General features: G+C 38.0%; 1 long non-coding RNA gene across 3 annotated transcripts in view; it reads right to left on the reverse strand.

The window, feature by feature from the left end:
* LOC144280523 (uncharacterized) overlaps positions 1-19,910 on the reverse strand; it is a 91,211-nt gene that overhangs the window by 64,406 nt on the left and 6,895 nt on the right. For 2 of the 3 annotated variants that reach the window (XR_013348921.1, XR_013348923.1), the window contains exon 2: positions 17,417-17,525. The exons of the other annotated variant lie outside the window; for it this stretch is intronic. This is a non-coding gene — a long non-coding RNA (uncharacterized LOC144280523). The remainder of the gene's footprint in view (positions 1-17,416; positions 17,526-19,910) is intronic. 3 annotated transcript variants of the gene reach the window in all.

A 19,910-nucleotide genomic window follows, 5' to 3' on the forward strand; every position in this document is an offset into this window, starting at 1 on the left:
AAAAAACAAATTTTGATCAACTATATTAGAGGAAAGTTAAAATATGTTTTTTTTCCTATATATATTACAGAATTTTGGTCACATGAAGAGGCCATCAGAATATACAGCATATATATATATATATATCTGTAATGCATATGTGTACACACACACAAAACAGGTATTTCAGGTAGCTAATAAAACATCATGTTGTTTTCCTGGATTTTGTGATGTTTGTAGTATTTGTCAGTTTCTTATGTTTTTTTAAAGTGATTTCTTTTCTTATTCTAAGTAAATATTTGCTTTAGTATCTAATTTTATAATTAGACTTGCATATTCTTTTTCTTTAAGAAAGCCTCCAATATTGTATAAGCTTTAGACCCAATATAACCTAAATTTGCTTCTGGTGCTATGCACCATGTAAACAACCATTTTTTTTCTTATTTCACTCATCAACTTATAAGGTTGGTCTTGATGATAGTATTTTAGAATAGAGGAACCCAAGATGTTTAGTCATGGTTTCTAAATGGATTTGAATTCAGGATCTGTTCTATGCCCAAGGAAGTAGATTAGTCCCAGCCCTAACTGTATTCCCTTACCCCCACCAGAGGGCATGCTGAGTTCTAACGTGATCTTTCTGTGCTCAATCTAGTTTTGTTTTGTTTTGTTTTTTTCAATCTTTTTATTTAAATTCAATTTGCCAATGTAATGTATAGCTCCCAGTGCTCATCTCATCAAGTGCTCTCCTTAGTGCCCATCACCCAGTTACCCCAACACCTCCTCCCCTTCTGAAACCCTTTGTTTGTTTCCCAGAGTTAGGAGTCTCTCATGGTTTGTCCCCCTTTCTAATTTTTCCCCACTCAGTTTCTAGTTTGGTTTAAAAGGCTTCCTCTGAAACCCTTTCGTCTCCCACTCTAACCCATCTGCCCCATGAACTACCTCATTGTTAATAGATCTGAAAGATCTCACTGCCAGAAAACTTTCCTTCTGTTCCTCTCCATTACTATGAAATGTGCCCTGTGGATCTCTTGGTCAACACCTTGTGATGTTTGACAATTTTTTTGGTGGTGTTTACACTCCATAAAAAGAAACAGGAAAGATATTTCAATTCATCTGGGTGGAAGGACAAGTATACTGTCTCTCAAATCTTACTTTTTTCATTAGAATTCAAAACACACCTCCTCCAGGAAGCTTATCACTTTAATTTCAGGCAGCAAAATCCCCATGCAATCCCCTCAAAGTCCTTTTATAACTTGCTACTGGTTATTCACAACTAAATGGGATGTGTTTGCTTATATTCTCTTTCTTATAGAAAACTCAAGATTAGGGACGCCTGTGTGGCTCAGTGGTTGAGTGTCTGCCTTCAGCTCAAGGCATGATCCCTGGGGTCTGGGATTGAGTCCTGCATCAGATTCCCTGCATGGAGCCTGCTTCTTCCTCTGCCTGTGTCTCTGCTTCTCTCTGTGTCTTTCATGAATAAATAAATAAAATCTTAAAAGAAAAGAAAAGAAAATTCAAGATTAGCAATGCCTTACAATCTTTACTACTTAAACTTAAATGCATATTTGGACTCCAAAATTTTTGTGGGAACTCAGTAAAAGGTTCATATTATATGAAAGGAAGTGAAGTCTGTTTTTTTCTCCAGTACACCTCGGGTATCGATCATGTTGCTTCCAAAATGAAAAATATGCAAGTTCGTTTTGTGTAAAAACAGAAAACCTCACTTCTGTGGTGAAACAAAAGCTCATCAGATGCTTGGCTTGGTTCCCCCAAATTCTAATGCATGGCTTTAACTCTTTCAGTGGGTAATAGTGGCTAACAAAAATGCTTCAGTTTCTCTATCTGTGAAATAAGAATTGTGCTATTTCTTTCCCATTTACTTTACAAAAGTCTCATGGGGAACAAGAGTTAAATGATTAATGACTTAAAGCCCTTAGGCAAACACGAAATGCTTAATAAAAATAATCCCTCATTGCTACAGTGATAGGCACCAGTGACCTGATGCTAAACCTTGACAGAAATGGAAGGCAATTCAGATAAACTTTGGGCCCCGGCCATGAATATGGGCTTCTTTTCCCTTGGTGATGGCAATCTGGGCTCATGTTCCTTGATTTCCTCCACTGACCAGACTCTGCTTATGGCCCCACCAGGCTGAAGCTCAACCCCCAAGTTATATGAAATCTAGCTTCCTCATTACAGAGGAGCAACATGTAGAAGACCATAAAATGCACTATTGTGAGGTCAAAATAATTATATCCTCCCCCTTTCAGGAAGAATATGCCTGCTCAGCCCATACCACATTATTTAGAAAACTATTTGAGATCAAAAATCCATTTTTCATTGAGTTTAGGCCCTTCCTAAGAGTAGCCCTTGCGTAACTCTGGAAAGAGTCTCTGAGTGAACGTTTCCTGTCATGACTGAAAGAACTGGAGTGTGCTTGAGGAGTAAGTATATCTCTATTGGCAGAAATTGTAAGGTTGTTTTAAAAGAAAACAAGGATTCTGGCATATGTTTAGTTTACTGTGTTTATTGAACATAATCTGTTCCTGGTTTTCAGGTATAATAAAGTCACATGAAATCATCCTGGACTCAAATCTGATCCATGAGTAGATTCCAAAATCTCAAGGTGCAGGCTTCCTCAACCTATTCTGTAGCACATTGGACTGTCTTGTCCTAAAGTGGCTTTTTAAAAATCCTCTTCTTTAAGAGAATGAAAGAAAATAAGAGAGTTCCTCTTAGAGAAAAGAACCACTAAGCTTTGTCATCTTTCATGAAGCAGAGGACAAAGCAGTACAAAGAGCTAGGACTTTGGAATCAGTCAGACCTGTGTTTAGACTCTCAATGGTATCAGTTACTAGCTGTGGGACCTTGAACAAGATAAATCTTCCTTGAACCATTTCCTTGCTTATAAAGAGGGACAAATCTCTAATTCATAGAGCAATAGTGAAGACTAAATTAGATATTGTATAACATGCCTGGGAGAACACCTAATTTACAGTAGACAGTTAATATATAAAAGCTAATCATAATCATAAGAATGAAAATAATATATTCCTGGACTACCCATATATCAACAAACGGCCTTGAGTATCAATATGCTGGGTGCTATGGGAAAGAAAATACAATGATTTACACAAAATGAAACTTACTCCCAAAGATCTGACCATTTAGTTTCATTTTTGAAAATGTTGGTAGAATTATGTCTGCATATATTCTCTGCTTTTGCTTAAAATATATGCCAATCATAGTATAGGTTCTTTAATTGTTCAGGTTATAACTGCTATACCACAATACACTTACTCCTCCGAAATACTGCATACCATAAAATTGCATGTTCAAATGAAAGGGAAATGGAGAAAAAACATATCCAACTTTGTAACCAGAGCACTAACAAAAACAGTAATTATGAAGTGGGAGATAAGCCCAGGAAAGCAGATCAGCTGGAGGCTGCCTCAGGGGAAATTTAAAATGCATTTAAAAAAAAATAATGTGTGATTTCTGTTTCTGGTGGAGATGATGTACCAGAGACTAGATTTATCAAAAATAAAAGACTGGACAAATGTATGAAATAATGGCTCTCAAGACTATTGGAAATAAGCAGTAAAGGCCAATGGTCTGGGAAAAAGAACAAGGTGAACCCTAGGCTTGCCTAGCTTACTGCTTGAAGAGACTTTACGGACAGTGACATACAGAGAAGTACTTGGTGGTCTCCCTGACTTGAGGATATGGAGCTGGGCATCCAAGTAAGCCAATGTGCCTAGAATTCTCATCATAGAGAACCAGAGATGAGAAAATTGCGGAAGACCTGAGATCTGCAGTGGGTGCCCTTCATGGTTTTAGTCCATAACTGATCAGTCATGTGAGTAGGGAAACTACCCGAGATTACAGAACGACCAACTTTATAGGATAAGAACAAGCTGTCCCAGGGTTCATACAGTACCAGAACAGTAGCCATTCCCATTACTCAGAGTAGAAAAACCTCATGACTCATGAGGCTGAGGTTAGTAATAAGAAGGTTCCTACCTCAGCAGTGGGGAAAAACTAACCCTGGGTTAAATATTGTTCTGGTCCCACCAAACACACCTAAAAGGAAGACCTGAAGGTATCAAACTGCTTATAGATAATTTAGCTATAATCCAGAAAAAAGTTTTATAATACTTTTAATAATATAAAAATATCCACTATCTCATAAGATAAAATTCATAGTGTTGGGCATTTAATAAAAAATGACCAGGCATGTCAAGAATTGCTAAAATAAAACCCATAATGAGGAGGGGTAAAAAACAATTAAAAAATACCCCCAAATGACCTAGATGGTAGCATTACTAAATAAAGACAGTAAAACTGTAATGATATATGCATTCCATGTGTTCAAAAAACTAGAATATTGAACATCTTAAAAAAGATATGAAAGGTTTTTTTAATTGAACTTCTACAGGTGATAACAAACATGTCTGAAAAGAAAACTGCATTGGATGGGATTAACAGCAGATGAAACATCATGGAAGGAAAGATGAGTGAATGTGGAGACACAGAAATAGGAACTATCCAAATTTATGCACAAAAGATTAAAAAGAAGAAGAAGAATAAGAAAGAAATGTTATTGAACCATGGGACAACTTTAAGCAGCCAAGTATGTGTGAAATTGGAGCTATGAAAGGAAAGTGGGGTGGAGGGAGGTACAAAATATTTGAAAAACAAATGTCTGAAGTATTTTCAAATTTGGTAAAAAAATATAAATCCATAGTTCTGAAAAACTCAATGGATTTCAAGCACGAGAAATATGAAGGAAAAGACCCTAATTATAATCAAATTACTTAAAACTTGTAATAAAGGGAAAATCTTAGAAGAAGCCCAAGCCAGATGACACTTTATGCACAGAGATATAGCAGTAAGGATGACACTGAGTTTTGTCAGATGTTATGCAAGTGAGGTGCTATTGTAGAACAACTTAAAGTATTCACAGAAAACAAATTTAAAGATAATCTACAGGTGATCATCTCAATAGACAGAGGAAAAAGCATTTGACAAACTTCAAAATCCAGTTTTGATTTTTGAAAAAAGTCTCAGCAAACTAAGAATAGAAGAAAACTTTCTCAACTTGATAAATAGCATCTACAAAGAAATCTATAGCTGAAGTTATACTTAATGGTGAAAGACTAAATGCTTTTCCTTCAAAATCAGTAATAAGTCAAAGATGTCTGCTGGACTACTTCTACTGAACATTACACTGGTTCTGGCTAGTACAATAGGAAGAAAAAGAAATAAATGATGTCCAATTGGGAAGAAAGATGTAAAATTGTCTTTATTCATGGATGACATTGTCTATGCAGAAAATCCTAGGGAAGTTACAAAAAAGCTACTAAAACAAATTAGTAAGTTTAGCAAGCTTGGAAGACACGAGATCAATATAAAAAATAAAATCGCATTTCTTTGTACCAACAACAATTAGAAATTTTAAAATACCATTTACAATAGCATCAAAAATGTGAAATAGGGGTAAATCCAACAAAAGATGTTTAATATTTGTATACTGCAAACTACAAAATATTACTGAGAGAAACTTGAAAATACCTAAGTAAATGGAGCAATATACTGCATTCATGGATCAGAAGTTCCAAAATTGTCAACATGGTAGTTCTCTCCAAATTGATAGATTCCGTGTTTTCCCAATCAGAATAGCCCCAGGTTTTTTTTGCAGAATTTGACAAGATGATTTGAAAATTTATATGAAATTGACAAGGCTCTAGAATACTTAAAACACTTTGAAAAGGCAGGACAAAGTTGGAGTACTTAACACTACCTGACTTCAAGACATACTGATAAGCCATGGTGATCAAGACATTATAGTATTGGTGTCAAGGATGACAAATAGATCTATGGAACAGAATAGAGAGGCCAGAGATGGATCCATACACATATAGTCTATTTATTTTATTTTAAAGATTTATTTGTTAGAGAGAGAGAGAGAAAGAGAGAGAGTCGGGGTGGGGACAGAGGGGGAAAGAATCCTCAAGTAGACTCCCTGTCTGATTGAGATCATGACCTGAGCTGAAATCGATAGTCAGCCGTTTAACCAGCTGAGTCACCCAGGTGCCCTATGTATAGTTCCCTGATTTTTGACCAAGGTGCAAAGGCAACTAAGAACAGAAAAGATGGTCTTTCCATAAATAGTGCTGGCACAATGTTATATTCATATGCAAAGAAATTAACTTTGATCCATACTCAAAAAGATACTAAAATTAACTCAATATAGACCACACATCAAAATGTGAGACTTAAAATTATAAAACAACATGAAATTATTTATTTGTTGAACCATTTGATGTAAGTTACAGTATCATGACATTTCAACTCTGAGTACTTTAGCATATATCTGAAAAATTAAATGATTATATTATCTTTACATATTACTGCTATTACACCAGTAGAGTTAACACTGCTATAATATTACCTAATATAGAATCCATACTCAGATTTTCTCAGTTATCCCAAAAATATCCTTTCCTTGTTATCCTTTTTTCAATCCAGGATCAAACCAAGGTTTATGACTGCATTTAGCTTCCATGTCTCTTTATCTCCCATATTCTCAAATAGTCCACTCTCCCAAGTCTTTAAGCACTTTTATGATATTGACATTTTTCAAAAGCCCATCCCAGTAGTCTTGAAGGATATTTAACAATCTGGATTCTCATATAGGTTCCTCAAAATTTGATATAATTTAAATATTTTGGACAGGTATACTACATAAGTGTTGTACACTATCCTGCTGTATCACAGCAGCTATACTTAATGTCATTTGTCTAAGTTTAATCACTTGGTTGAGTGGCATATGCTGAATTTATTAATTGTAAAGCTATCTTTTCTCTTTGCAATTAATAAGCAATCTATGATGTAGTATTTTGAGATATATGTATACTGTGCTTTCAAATAACAGTTCACCATTGACGATCTTTTCTTTTTAGTCTTTTATTTTTTAATTGAGATATAATTGATATATAACATTATATTTGTTTTGGGTGTACAACATAATGATTCAACATACGTATATATTGTGAAATAATTCCCATAATAAGTCTAGTTAAGAACCACTATTGATCTTTATCTGCATCATTTATTGCATTGGTGGTTGGAAAATGGTAAATTTGTAATTTTATCATCCTTTCTGTATATATTAGTTGGCATTCTTCTGTAAAGAAGAGCTTTCCTCCCTCCTCCTGCCTTGCTTTTTAAATTTGTTTTTAGTATCACTATGGTCATAGGGACTTTAAAAAATTCAAAGTGTTATATGTCATCATAATATATAATGTGGGCAGCCCAGGTGGCTCAGCGGTTTAGCGCCGCCTTCAGCCCAGGGCCTGATCCTGGAGACCTGGGATCGAGTCCCATGTTGGGGACTCCCTGTGTGGAGCCTGCTTCTCCCTCTGCCTGTGTCTCTGCCTCTCTCTCTCTCTCTCTCTCTCTCTGTGTGTCTCGTACAAATGAATAAATAAATAAAATCTTTAAAAAATAATATATAATGTAATATATTATTAATGTATGATATGTTATTATATGATATATATGTTAATATATATTATTCTTTGGGATGCTCAAATTGTCTCAAATGTGGCCATTGGCAGCTTCTTCAGGACTGTTTCTGTGCCCTTTAGACATGCCTTTTTTAGTCTTTGAACACTCTTGATTTAATTTCTGATACTATATATTTTGGGTTCATCTTGTGCTTCCCCTGCTCTAAACTTAGAACTGGCCATGTGCTCAGGGAGCCGTGTCATTTTTAGTAAAGAATAGTATTTAGAAAGCAACACCTAATATTCAGGTGCACCCACTGCTACCGACACAGAGTTCATAATGGTGTCCTCGAATATCAGTGTCCTTCCTTGCCTTTCCCCATTGTATATTTATCTTAAACAGGAAGAACTCGAGTTCCTAAGTATCTCAATATATTTTTGCTTTTGCTCTATCCTACAACACAAATAAAGTAATTTCAGTACTCCAATATCAATCCTAACAACAAACCTAAATTCTAGAGTTTGTTACAGGTCTTTTGATCCGTAGAATATATTCCATTCAGATTACTTTGTCCAAAAGTTACCTTAATTCTGTTAACCTGCATGGTTATATTATCAGTTTGACAAACGGTTAGGTTTATTTTTTTCTGTTTGTATTCACTTTCAGGGTTTGCTTCTTTTAGTCTTTTCAATTTAATTTATTTTTGAATTTGTAAAACATTTACATAATTCAAAAATTCAAACTACATAAAAAGATAGACACGGGGATACCATGCCCCCTCCCCATCTTATCTAGCTCATTACCTGTCCCTTATCTCCACCCACACAGGTTACTGGTGGGTAGCCTATCATTTTGGATTTGTCCTTCCTGTGTTTATTTTTTACAAAAATATTTTTATTTCTCCTTCTAACACAAAAGTTAACATATTACAGAAACTCTGTTGCAACTTGTTTTTTTTTTTTTTTTCTTTTACTTAAGAGTATATCCTGGAAATCATTTCATATCAGGTCACAGAGGTCTTCCTCACTGTCCTTTATAGCTGCATCATACCCCACTGTGTGGCTATACCATAGTTGACTAGTCTCCAGTGGAAGGGAATTAAGTTATTTCCATTTTTTTTGCTCTCATAAATATTATCACAATGAAAAATTTTAATTATGTTGTTTCCCTTTTATGTGTCCAAGACTGTATTAGTTTGCTAGGGCTACCATAACAAAATACTATAGACTGAGTAGCTTAAACAACAGAAATTTATTTTTTCACAGTTCTAGAGACTAGTAATCCAAAATCAGGGTGCCAGCAAGTTTAGTTTCTTCTGAGGCCTCTCTCCTTGGCTTGCATATGGTTACCCTCTTGCCGTATGCTCATGTGGTCTTTCCTTTTATTGTGTATTGTCCATGTCCAAATCTCCCTTCTTATAAGGGCACCAGTCATTTTGGATTAGGGTGCACACATACAACCTCATTTTGCCTTAATTACTTCTTTAAAGGTCCTATCTGCAAACACAATCACATTCTGGAGTACTGAGCATAAAGACTTCAACGTATGAATTTGGGAGGGGACACAATTCAGCCCATCACCAAGAATAAGTGCCAGAATTGTCAAATTCCACTTCTCTGGGTTTATACAATTCTACATGACCATTAGCGATTAAGCACTTATTTTTAAATTTCTTAAAATACAGCAGAAAGAACTACTGCTTAGCAGCAGGCACACTAAGAGTTTTTCCTTTCGCACTGAAGGCTATAGTTTTAATCCTTCTATTCCTGCTGTGCTTGCCCAGGATAATCATGTTTGAGTTCCACAAATTCCATTTTATGTTGACATTATTTTCCTGTTTACTCTTTGCATCTGAAATAGTGAATGTTATGGAAACATCTTTTGTCTTTAAAGTCCACCAGACAGGACTTTACATTCTTGTGACTCAGATTTTTCCCCCTTGAATCTGGATATTGTTTTGCAAAGAATTCCTGCCCAGAAAAACTTCTCTACAGTAATGATTCTGAGGGTGGGATACTAAAGAAAATGTCTACACATGGGCATAGATCCAAGTTTTCCAGTCTGTGTGATAAAAAGAGGAATTGAGCACACTCTATTCCAGAAGAATTTAAAACGAGAAGTGCAGATTGTATTGTCGTTAGGGTGTAAGAGAGGAGAATGAAGTGCAGTAATTGACCATTGTACCTTGCAGGGTAGGTGTATCCTGTAAAAATCAATTCTTATTCTAGGGGTATGATCTCATGGGGGAGATAGTAACATTGTTAGAGATTTATAGCTATCTCTAGCCTCTTGCATCTTGTTACCACAGGGTTACTTCCCCAGTGCTCATCCATAGGTAGGCAGCCAATAAGGCATATTCCTTTCCCCTCTATGAGCCTGCCTTATCAGAGCTCTGTCTCTAACTACCCCCTCCTGTGGTCCTCTTTTGATGAATGGTCTCGCGTTCTGGGATATAATTTGCAAGTAGAATCTTATTCCCCAGTTACAAACAAGTAATCTAAATCTCTTTAATCTTTTTTAATTACAAAAGGAAACATCATTATATCATGTTTACATAGTACAGACGTCTGCGAAAGCAAAAAGTGAAAGTCTCTCCCTGAACCCAGGGGTAACAAATTTCCAGCCATGGAAACAGTTGGGAAACACACTCTCATGCATTGTTGCTGAGTGTATACATTGGTTAATAAGTTGGAGGCTAAATTAGGAGATAATTATCAAGATGTAAATACATGTAATCTCAGAATTAGCCATCCCACTTTTAGAAGTTTACCCTGCAGATACTAGATTTATTTTCTTATGTGCACAAGTATATATTTACAAAGGTGTTCACTGAAGTGTTGTTTGCAATAGTAATGATTGAAAAACAATCCAAATGTCAACCAAAAAGAGATTGTATAAACAAATAATGATACTTTCATTCGTGGAATACTATGAAGCTTGCAATTTTCTTTTAAACTGAAGTATAGGGACTCCTGGGTGGCTCAGCAGTTGAGCACCTGCCTTCAGCCCAGGGCGTGATCTTGGGGTCCTGGGATCGAGTCCCACATCAGGCTCTGCATGGAGTCTGCTTCTCTCTTTGTCTATGTCTCTGCCTCTCTCTCTGTGTGTGTCTCTCATGAATAAATAAATAAAATCTTAGAAATAAAATAAAATAAACTGAAGTTTAGATGTTTACTGATATGTAAAGAGGTTTAAGACACAATAAGGGAAAAACACCAAGTTGTAGAACCTGTACAAAGGAAAGCATGTGGCTGTTTGTAACATCTTTGTAATATGCATAGACTTCTTCAGGAGGGATGCAAAACCAATGGTTAACAGTGTTTCTTTTGGCAGTGGAGTCTAGGGGTGAGATATTGAAGAACAGAACATTTACTTCTTATTTTTGTATTTTTCTTTGTATTTTGATTTTTTTAGTCACCATGTACATGTATTCCTTATAAATTAGGACTGGAACAAAAATAGATACATAGACCAATGGAACCAGAAATAAACCCACACTTATATGGTCAACTAATCCACAACAAAGGAAGCAAGAATATACAATGTTAAAAAGACAGTCTCTTCAACAAATGGTCCTGGGAAAACTGGACAGCATCATGGAAAAGAATGGAATTGGACACTTTCTTATGCTATACACAAAAACAAACTCAAAATGGATTAAAGATCTAAATGTGAGACCTGAAACCATAACACAGAAGAACACGTAGGCAGTGATTTCTTTGATGTCAGGCATAGAAACATTTTTTTAGATAAGTTTCCTAAGGCAAGGGAAACAAGAGCAAAAGTAAGTTATTGGGACCACACCAAAACATAAGTTTTTGCAAAATGAAGAAAATAATCCACAAAACAAAAGGCAACCTGGGAAAAGATTATTTGCGAATGCCGTATCAAATAAGGGGCTAATATTCAAAATATAGAGAGAGCTCATACAACTCAACACTAAAAAAATAAGACAACAACAACAACAAAACCAAATAATCCAAATAAAATGGGCAGAGGACCTGAATAGACATTTACCCAAAGAAGCTATCCAGATGGCCAACAGACACATGAAAAGATGCTCAAAGTCATCATTAGGGAAATGCAAACTAAAACCAATAATATATCACGTTATGTCTGTTAGAATGGCTAAAAATAAAAAACACAGGAAATAAGTGTTGGTGAGGATGTGGAGAAAAAGGAACTCTAGTGCACTGTTGTTGGGGGTGTGAACTGGTGCAGCCACTGTGGAACAGTATGACGATTCCTCAAAAAGTCAAAAATATAAATACCATATGATCCAATAATTCCACTCCTGGGTATTTACCCAAAGAAAATGAGAACAGTAACTTAAAAAGATCTGTGCACCCCTATGTTTATTGCAGCATTATTTATAATCGCCAAGATAGGGAAGCAACCAAGTGTCCATCCATAGATGAATGGACAAATGTGGTGTGTATGAAATATTACTCAGAATGAAATCTTGCCATTTGCTACAACATGGATGGACCTAGATAGAGAGTATAATGCTAAGTGAAATAAGTCAGTCAGAGAAAGAAAAATACCATATGATTTCACTCATATGTGGGATTTAATTTAAAAAACAACTGAACAAAGAAAAAAAGAGACAAAAAGTAGACTCCTATATACAGAGAACAAACTTATCAGAGGGGAGATGAGTGGGGGGATGGGCAAAGTAGATAAGAGGATAAAGAATACACTTATCTTGAACACTGAGAAGGGTATAGAATTGTTGAATCATTATATTGTACACCTGAAACTAATGTAACATTGTATGTTAATTATATTTCAATAAAAAAAGTAGCAGGAGAAAAAAATATGTAACTCACTTCTATAGCTCTTCCGGGGGAGAAAGTTGAAAAGCAAAGAAAAAAAATCTTAAATAGTATTTCAAATAAACAACTTCCATGTTCTTGGACATAACTCCTACTTATAGTTCCCTGTGAAGTAAATCATAATGCATTTGTTTTCCACTGTCCCCTGAAAATTTTCTTTTTTCTATGTCCTTCCTTTTCAGTAGCCATTCTACATCATGGAAGAGAATGGTTGAGTTTTGTCTAAGGTAGAGTCGAACTGGAAGGGAAAAGAAAAGCAAATTGGGCTTTGTCTTACATAGTTTTTCATTGTGTTTAATAATTCACACTTCACAGTGTGAATTGTTCTAGTAATTCTTGATTTTTTTCAAATAAGTACCAGTCAAGTATTCCCCAGTAACAAAGTAACTAAGCATCCACATTTTCCAAATGTAATGCAATTTTGATATAGGAAAACTATTTCCTGGTCTCCAGGATTTAGAAAGTGAACATGTAACAATTAGGAATGCTAGTATTGGGCAGCCTGGGTAGCTTAGCGGTTTAGCGCCGCCCTCAGCCCAGGGCCTGATTCTGGGGTTCCTGGATCGAGTCCCACGTCAGGCTCCCTGCATGGAGCCTGCTTCTCCCTCTACCTGTGTCTCTGCCTTTCTCTCTCTCTCTCTGTCTCATGAATAAATAAATAAAATCTTAAAAAAAAAAAAAAAAAAAGGAATGCTACTATCATTGTCCGGGAGGCAGATGTTCTGCACTTCTCCATGCCAAGTGCCTCACTTCAAATTTCTTGCTGTTTTCCTTTTTGCTTAAGCGTTTCTTGGTGAGGCACTAGAACTCACTAGACTAAGGTTTCATGAAATGATATCTGACCATCCTGGACCTACAAAATCTTCACAGACCCACAGAAAGAAAAGTATCGGCTAACTGTCGTAGCTGGCCAAGATGAAAATCAGACATTGGGAACACGGGATGGCAGGGCCACCAGTACTGTATTGTGAAAATTCACAGCTGTATCTCAGAGTTGCAGCATATGATGGTTGGCCATGTCATTCCACAGTACTGACATTTTCTAAAAGTATGGCATATGTAAATTAAAATGAAATGAATACTTAATTTCGATTTTAGAATATTTGGAAGTATTTTGCAATTCCCCTGGAGAGCTGCAGGCTCCTTGGACTGTTGCAAAGCCAGGGCTAGCAATCCCTGCCAGAGAAGACAACTGGCATTAACTGCTTCTGAGAAGTCAGGAATGGTATGGCACCAGGATGTGTCACTGTCACTTGTTTGATCTGAATTTTAAAAATTAATAAACAGCTGACTTCCCTGAGTAGGTACCCCAACAGTGTTATTGTTCCAAGATTTCTGGAAACTGTATCACCAATTAAATAAAAGCAAGGCTTTCCTTGCTTTCCCTCACCATCCCTTACCAAATCCAGCAACGGAAAGCCATCTGCGCCCTGGCTAACCCCAGAACAGCCGAATGCTCTGTGCAACAACTAACTACTCCTCCTACCATTCCTGAGTTCCATCCAAACACTGATGTCTGCTTAAGTCTGCAAGTGACTGAGTGCATAGGCAGTTTCTGCTGCAGTTGTGGGAAGGCAAAACTAACATCTGCAACCCACTTCAGAGTTTTCAAAGCATTTTTCCCTCATCTATCCTGTGCTCTTTCTCATACACAACCACAAGTAAAAGGGCAACTCAAATATGGTTTTTGTTATGTATTCAACCTGCATCCCTGCTCAACCTGTCAAATCAGGCTGAAATGTCATTGGTGAGTATTTATTTGAGAATTGTCAAACACTTTTTTGCTTAGAAATTGTTGTGCCCAAGATTGTGAATCTGAGAAACCACCAAGGAGCCGATACCGATGCAAGCGCACGAGGGTTTATTAGCAAGCTCCAGCTTGGATCCAAATATACCCGACACAGGAGCAGGGACTTGGACCCCGAAGTGGGTTACAGCTGGGTTTTTTATAGGCTGGTCTAGGGGATTTTCAGAAGGGGTGGAGGAATTTCTCAAGTTCTGTTTACATTCTGATATGGGGCTTTCAAGGGCATTGAGCTCTGCTCTCATTCTAATATGGGACTTTCTACCACGGGCGTGGGCTCTGTTGTCTTTCTGATATGGGATTCCCTGATGAGGACATTGAGGACATTCTGCAGTTTTTCCAGTAAAGTTCAGCTCTTATTCACAGGGGCCTAAGACGGCTGTACTTGTGCTAATGCTAAACTTTAGGTGGAATGGCCTTAATTTTTCTTGGCCTCCACAGAAATAATCAATTAAAACTGAAAATCATCTTCCAGCCTTTCAAAATGAGAGTTTGGCTTCAGGTTTCAAAATTTGCCCAAACTAGTGCTTACATTGTAGATTGCCCGATTCAATGAAGTGACTATTTATTAAGCACTATCTGTGTGCAGAGTGTGTCCCAGGCAACCGCAAGCAAGACTGGTTGCTGCTCTAGCAGGATTTGAGGGGTGCGTGGAGAACACAGGCAGGAGACCGGATAGGGTACGAGAGACCTTGTAAAATATGGGAGCATGGGGTGCCAAGGGAGTACCAGGAGGGGTGCTAACCACATTTCGGAGAACATGTCTCGTGTGGCTTAAAAATAGATAACCATCACATCTTTACAGTATGTTAAGGAGAAACATACTGTTTGAATTACAGAAAGTGGTGTGAAAGCATCCTGTCTGGGGAAGGCAGATGAAAGCATGCATATTTGCCCCTTGGCTTTGTCTGTGTTTGTCAGAAGCCCCTCCCTTATCTCATCATGGCCTTGACTCCTCATGAGCTATACAGGATATTGGCTCTAAATAGATTCCTGGGAAAGGTCTGAAAATGCTGTGTCATGCCAGGGCGTGGGACACAGTGAGTAAAGGGACCAGGGGCAGACACTAGGACTAGGGGAAAGGGCATCCACAGAACAGCTGGCTCTGGTTAGCAAAATAGCCAAGGCCAGGGCCAGGCAAGCCCAAAGGACCCAAACCATGGTAACAGACCACTCCACTGAGATGTTAGTTTTGGGATTCTCTCCTCGCCATCCCCTCCTCACCAATACTGTCTTCCAGGCAGGGTTAGATGTCCCCTCTGAGCCTCCGGCAAGCTCTGACTCCTCCCTAGTGCCACTTGCTTTCAGGAGGGGCAATCCTCTTTTCACTTGTCACCCCTAATAAGCTCTAAGTGTGTGTAGTTCAGGAATTTTCTTTTATGTCCGGAGTCTGCCATAATGCCTGGTACAGAGTAACTCTCAAAAAATATTTGTTTCTATTTTTAAATTAAAAAAAAAAAAACATTGGAAATCCTCAAAGTAAAACATATGCACACACTTCATTCCACTGCTTTTTAAAAAGTGACATAAAGATGTAAATGTTCCCCTTTCATTTCCTTCCTTTTTCCTTTGCTAAAAGGGATATATCAATATATACGATAAACATTGGTTGGGCCCATTAATAAATGAGTGAACATTTAATTAATAATACTAATCAAGTCAAAGAAGCCAAGAAGGATCAGCTCCCCATCTCAAGATTCTTAAATTCATTACATCTGCACAATGCCTTCTGCCGTGGTTCTGGGCAGTAGGAGGTAGGTATCACTAGAGCCCATCATTCTGTCTACCATGGAGCCCATGGGGCAGAGAGAGAGAAGATCTAAGTATTTACAGAGAGAGAGAAGATCTAAGTATTTACTAGTCCGGACTCTCCTTCTAAGGAGCAGTTCAACCTCACTCACTCTCCTTCGGATCTTAGCTTCCTTATCTGTAAACTGGTGAAACTCATTCAACAAGTATGTTACTAACCATCTGCATTCTAAGGTTTAGAGATACAGAATAAAACAAAGTTCTCTGCACCTGTGATGCTTACATTCTAGAGGAGGAGCAAATAAATTAGCATATGTTAGATGGTGATAAGTGTTGAGGACTGGTGAGGAAACCAGTATGTCCCAGGCAGAGCAAGATAAGGGGAAGGCAATGGGGGAAAGAGGCCAGAAAGGGAGGCTGGGTTAGAGAATGTAGATCATTTGGGCCTTATAGGTCTCGGTAAGGACTTCGAATTTTTTCCAAATTACATGTAAAGCTACTGGAGGGCTTTGAGGAGAAGAGTGATCATAATCTGACATACATTTTAATGGGTTGCTCTGGTTGCTAATTAAGAATAGACTGAAGGGTTCAAGGGAAGAAGAAGGCAGAGGTGTTGATACCTTACTCTCTTTAACCTCACTGTTCGGTACTGTTCGGTCCAGACCCTTAGGAAGCCTGTCCAAGGTCATACAAATAGCAGGGAGTAGAGCCAGGACTGCTTGTAAAGTGCGATTCAAAGGAAATGAAAAGGTCTTGATACAAAGACGTTTTCCCTGAAATTCTTTTGCTGCTTGCAGTTTTCCTCATTAAATTGTGATCTTGAAAAGTGCAGAGAGTACCTTATTCAGCTTTGTATACTTGGCACCTAGCATGGTGCCTGGTACATGATAGACCCCAATAAGTATTTGCTTATGTGTAAATAATAGAATGTCAAGTCCTCAAGAGTCCATGTTTATATGTTATAAGCATCATATCTCCCCACTCCACTGCAGCCCACTGCCTCATGGTGTTAAATGTCAGACAATTGGAAAGGTCTAAGTATCTAGGAGATCTAAGCCTAATGTTCTAGGAAGTGAGGCCGTAATATTTTAACAAGAGATGTGGCACTGGGATTGGGGTGGGACCTTCCAAACACAGTAAAGGTCAGAACACAGTAAAGGTCAGAGCTAGAGACCCCTTCTTTTTCCTTCCCTCCTTGATCCCCAAGCAATTCTGGATAAGAAGAATAACATAAGCTCTGAAAGGATGTTATTTTTCAAGGAGAAACCAGTCCTATTTTGCGTGAACTTCTGTGTCCTAGGCATGTGAGTCTTGCTCTTACTGAGGTGGTAACTGACAGTGACAGTGTAATTGCTAAGTGTAGCCAGGGCTGATGGAGAAGCTGTGCGTGTCGATCAGGAGACAGGCCCTAGGAAGTGCATCCTTGTTCTGACAGTGACTCTGTGGACTCATACTGAGTTATCTAGTTGCTAATATTTTTTTAAACGGGGGGACTTGAGTTCACACTACTATATGCATGCTCTAGAATGGCACCTACCGTGTTGTATTTTAATAAGTTGACAAGAAATCTTCCCTGCAGTAGTCATCTTCTCCAGGATGGGATCCTCATCTTTATCCTCCGTGGATCTCAGTACTTTAGACAGTCCCTGGTTAATAGTAGGTGGTCAATAAGTATGGGAAAGAAGGAAGGAAGGATGGGAGGTGGGGGTCGGGAAGGAGTAAGGAAAGAATGTCAACTTTTCAGTTCCTGAAAAGGAACTGAAGTTCCCGCTAAGTTTACAGAGTGGAACTAGGAAACTATAGCCAAGAAAAGGTGATACACATGGTAACTCTAAGGAGTATCATATGTGGTGCCTGCAGTGACACAAGATTGCGTTTTCAGTCCTTTAGTTTTAGGGGCACACAGTAAGTGATTTTTGAGTAAGTAAATAGTGTGAACAAAGTCATGGCACCTTTAGCCAACAAACTTTACAGTATCTGGTTCTCCCTCTCCTCTACCTCCTGGGTCTCTCCCTGGGCACTAGCTGCCAAACTGTGTCCCCACCCTAGAGATGCCTGTGATATTAGAACACTATTCCACCTTTCCTTCGAATTTACTATCTAATGATTTCCTCACTAACAATATGCTCTTCAAGATAGTCACTTTTCAGTTTGATTCCTCCAACTCCAGATTATCCAAGACAGTTCCTGGGTCTCCCACACATTAACAGTGTGGAGTAATAACTAATAGTTCTAATAATTATTAATAGCATAATAATTATTAATTATTAAGAATGTAATGATTAATAGTTAAAGAATCACTGAGGTCCCAGCTGGATCATCAATTAAAATGAGAGCATATTTCATCTTATCAAAGTACTGGGAAACTGTTGGTGAAAAATGACACACCTGCATGAGCATAAGTTTATTTAGTTAAGGGCTGGAAGGAATCAGAGAATCAGCTGGTTCAACCACTCCCATTTTTTTTTTTTTTCCAAGTAAAAAGCAGGCTGAGAGGGTAAGGACTTTCCAGTGTCATTTTGCCAATTATAGCAGAGTGAGAAGTGGGTGTAAAATCCAGTGTTCTTTTCAGTACACCCATTGCCTACTGGAATACACTTCTCTCATTTCCCAGTGCTTCAACTCTCCTGATGGAAGTTGATCTTCTCAGATACAAAACTGATACGGACAGATCCTTGAGAAGAGACACTGGCAGACAGCCTGATGATGAATAGGGAGATGATGCAAGCACACAGGGTGAATCCAGAAATAAATCATATCTTCACATAGTGTTTACAGAAATTGCGTTTTGAATAATTTCCATAGAAATTATTTTACCCACCACAGGAATGTTTCTCCGTCCCCCAGGGATCTGGCCAAACAGAAAGAGAAGCAGAATGGAGGAAAAGCAGTAATTTATATTTATATATAAAGCATTAGCTGGAACCTAAGTAATAACCCTCAACTAATCAGAATATTTTATGCATTCTGCTTTTTAGTGGAAGGAGCAAACCACAAGAAAGCAGACATATATTAGAGATTTAAAAAATGCTTCCAGGGCTTATTTTAGGCCTTAAATTTTTTTTTGCCCCAATTCCCTGCACTATCTTTAAAATATCTCACTGCACATCTCCCTCTTCCTCCTGACGTGACCATTTGTCCATTTAATCAATTTGCCGATATTTATTGAGCCTTTCTCTCATGTCCCAAATACTATGCTAGGTTGGAGATGAAAACATAGTCTCACCTTCAAATGCAGTGTCTGGGTAGAAAGTTATTCTAATAAGATCTAGATTTTTATCATTTTTTCAGAGTTCTATTTCTTGTTCTGTAAATGGATAGTAGCTCTGTACAGAATATTTCCATTTTGCAGACTGTTCTGTGCTTCTGGGAGATGGGAGTGGGGGGAGGACTGATCTTTATGGACCAGATAAATTATGTTCCTTTGTCCTATGGTTCAGCAAATGGGAGGAACCAAAAGATGAGATCAGAGGATGGGAGGAGAGGGAGACAGGGCTATTGCCCCTATGCCATCATCTCCCCCTCACCTCATTCCTCACACCTGCCAGGCTGTGGGTGGATACTGACTACTTTCCTCTCCTAAGGTCACAGCACCTGCTAGATAACCCTCTTGTAGAACTCTTGGTTAGCAGCTGTCATACAAATCACTGTGATTGCCAACTATAAAATACTGAGTATATTTCTGAGAAATAAAAAAAGCAATATGATTGGGAACTAAGTGAAATGCCACCTAAAGTAGCTAGAAAGAATGAAAATGGGTCAAGATACTCTTCTTGCTTACTCTTTGGAAAGCTATGTGGTGGGGTGCCTGGGTGGCTCAGTCAGTTAAGCATCCAACTCTTGATCTGGCTCAGGTCATGACCTCAGCATTGTGAGTTCAAGCTCCATATCAGGTTCCACACTGAGCATGGAGCCTGCTTATATTTCTCTCCCTCTACCCCTCCCCATGCTCACACATGTGTGCTCTCTCTCTCTAAAAAAGATATGTGGAAAGCCATTTCATGGTCACAGTTAGGTGAGAAAAGTTTCGT

This window comes from Canis aureus, chromosome 12 (genome assembly GCF_053574225.1).
Source record: "Canis aureus isolate CA01 chromosome 12, VMU_Caureus_v.1.0, whole genome shotgun sequence".
Lineage (NCBI taxonomy): Eukaryota > Metazoa > Chordata > Mammalia > Carnivora > Canidae > Canis > Canis aureus.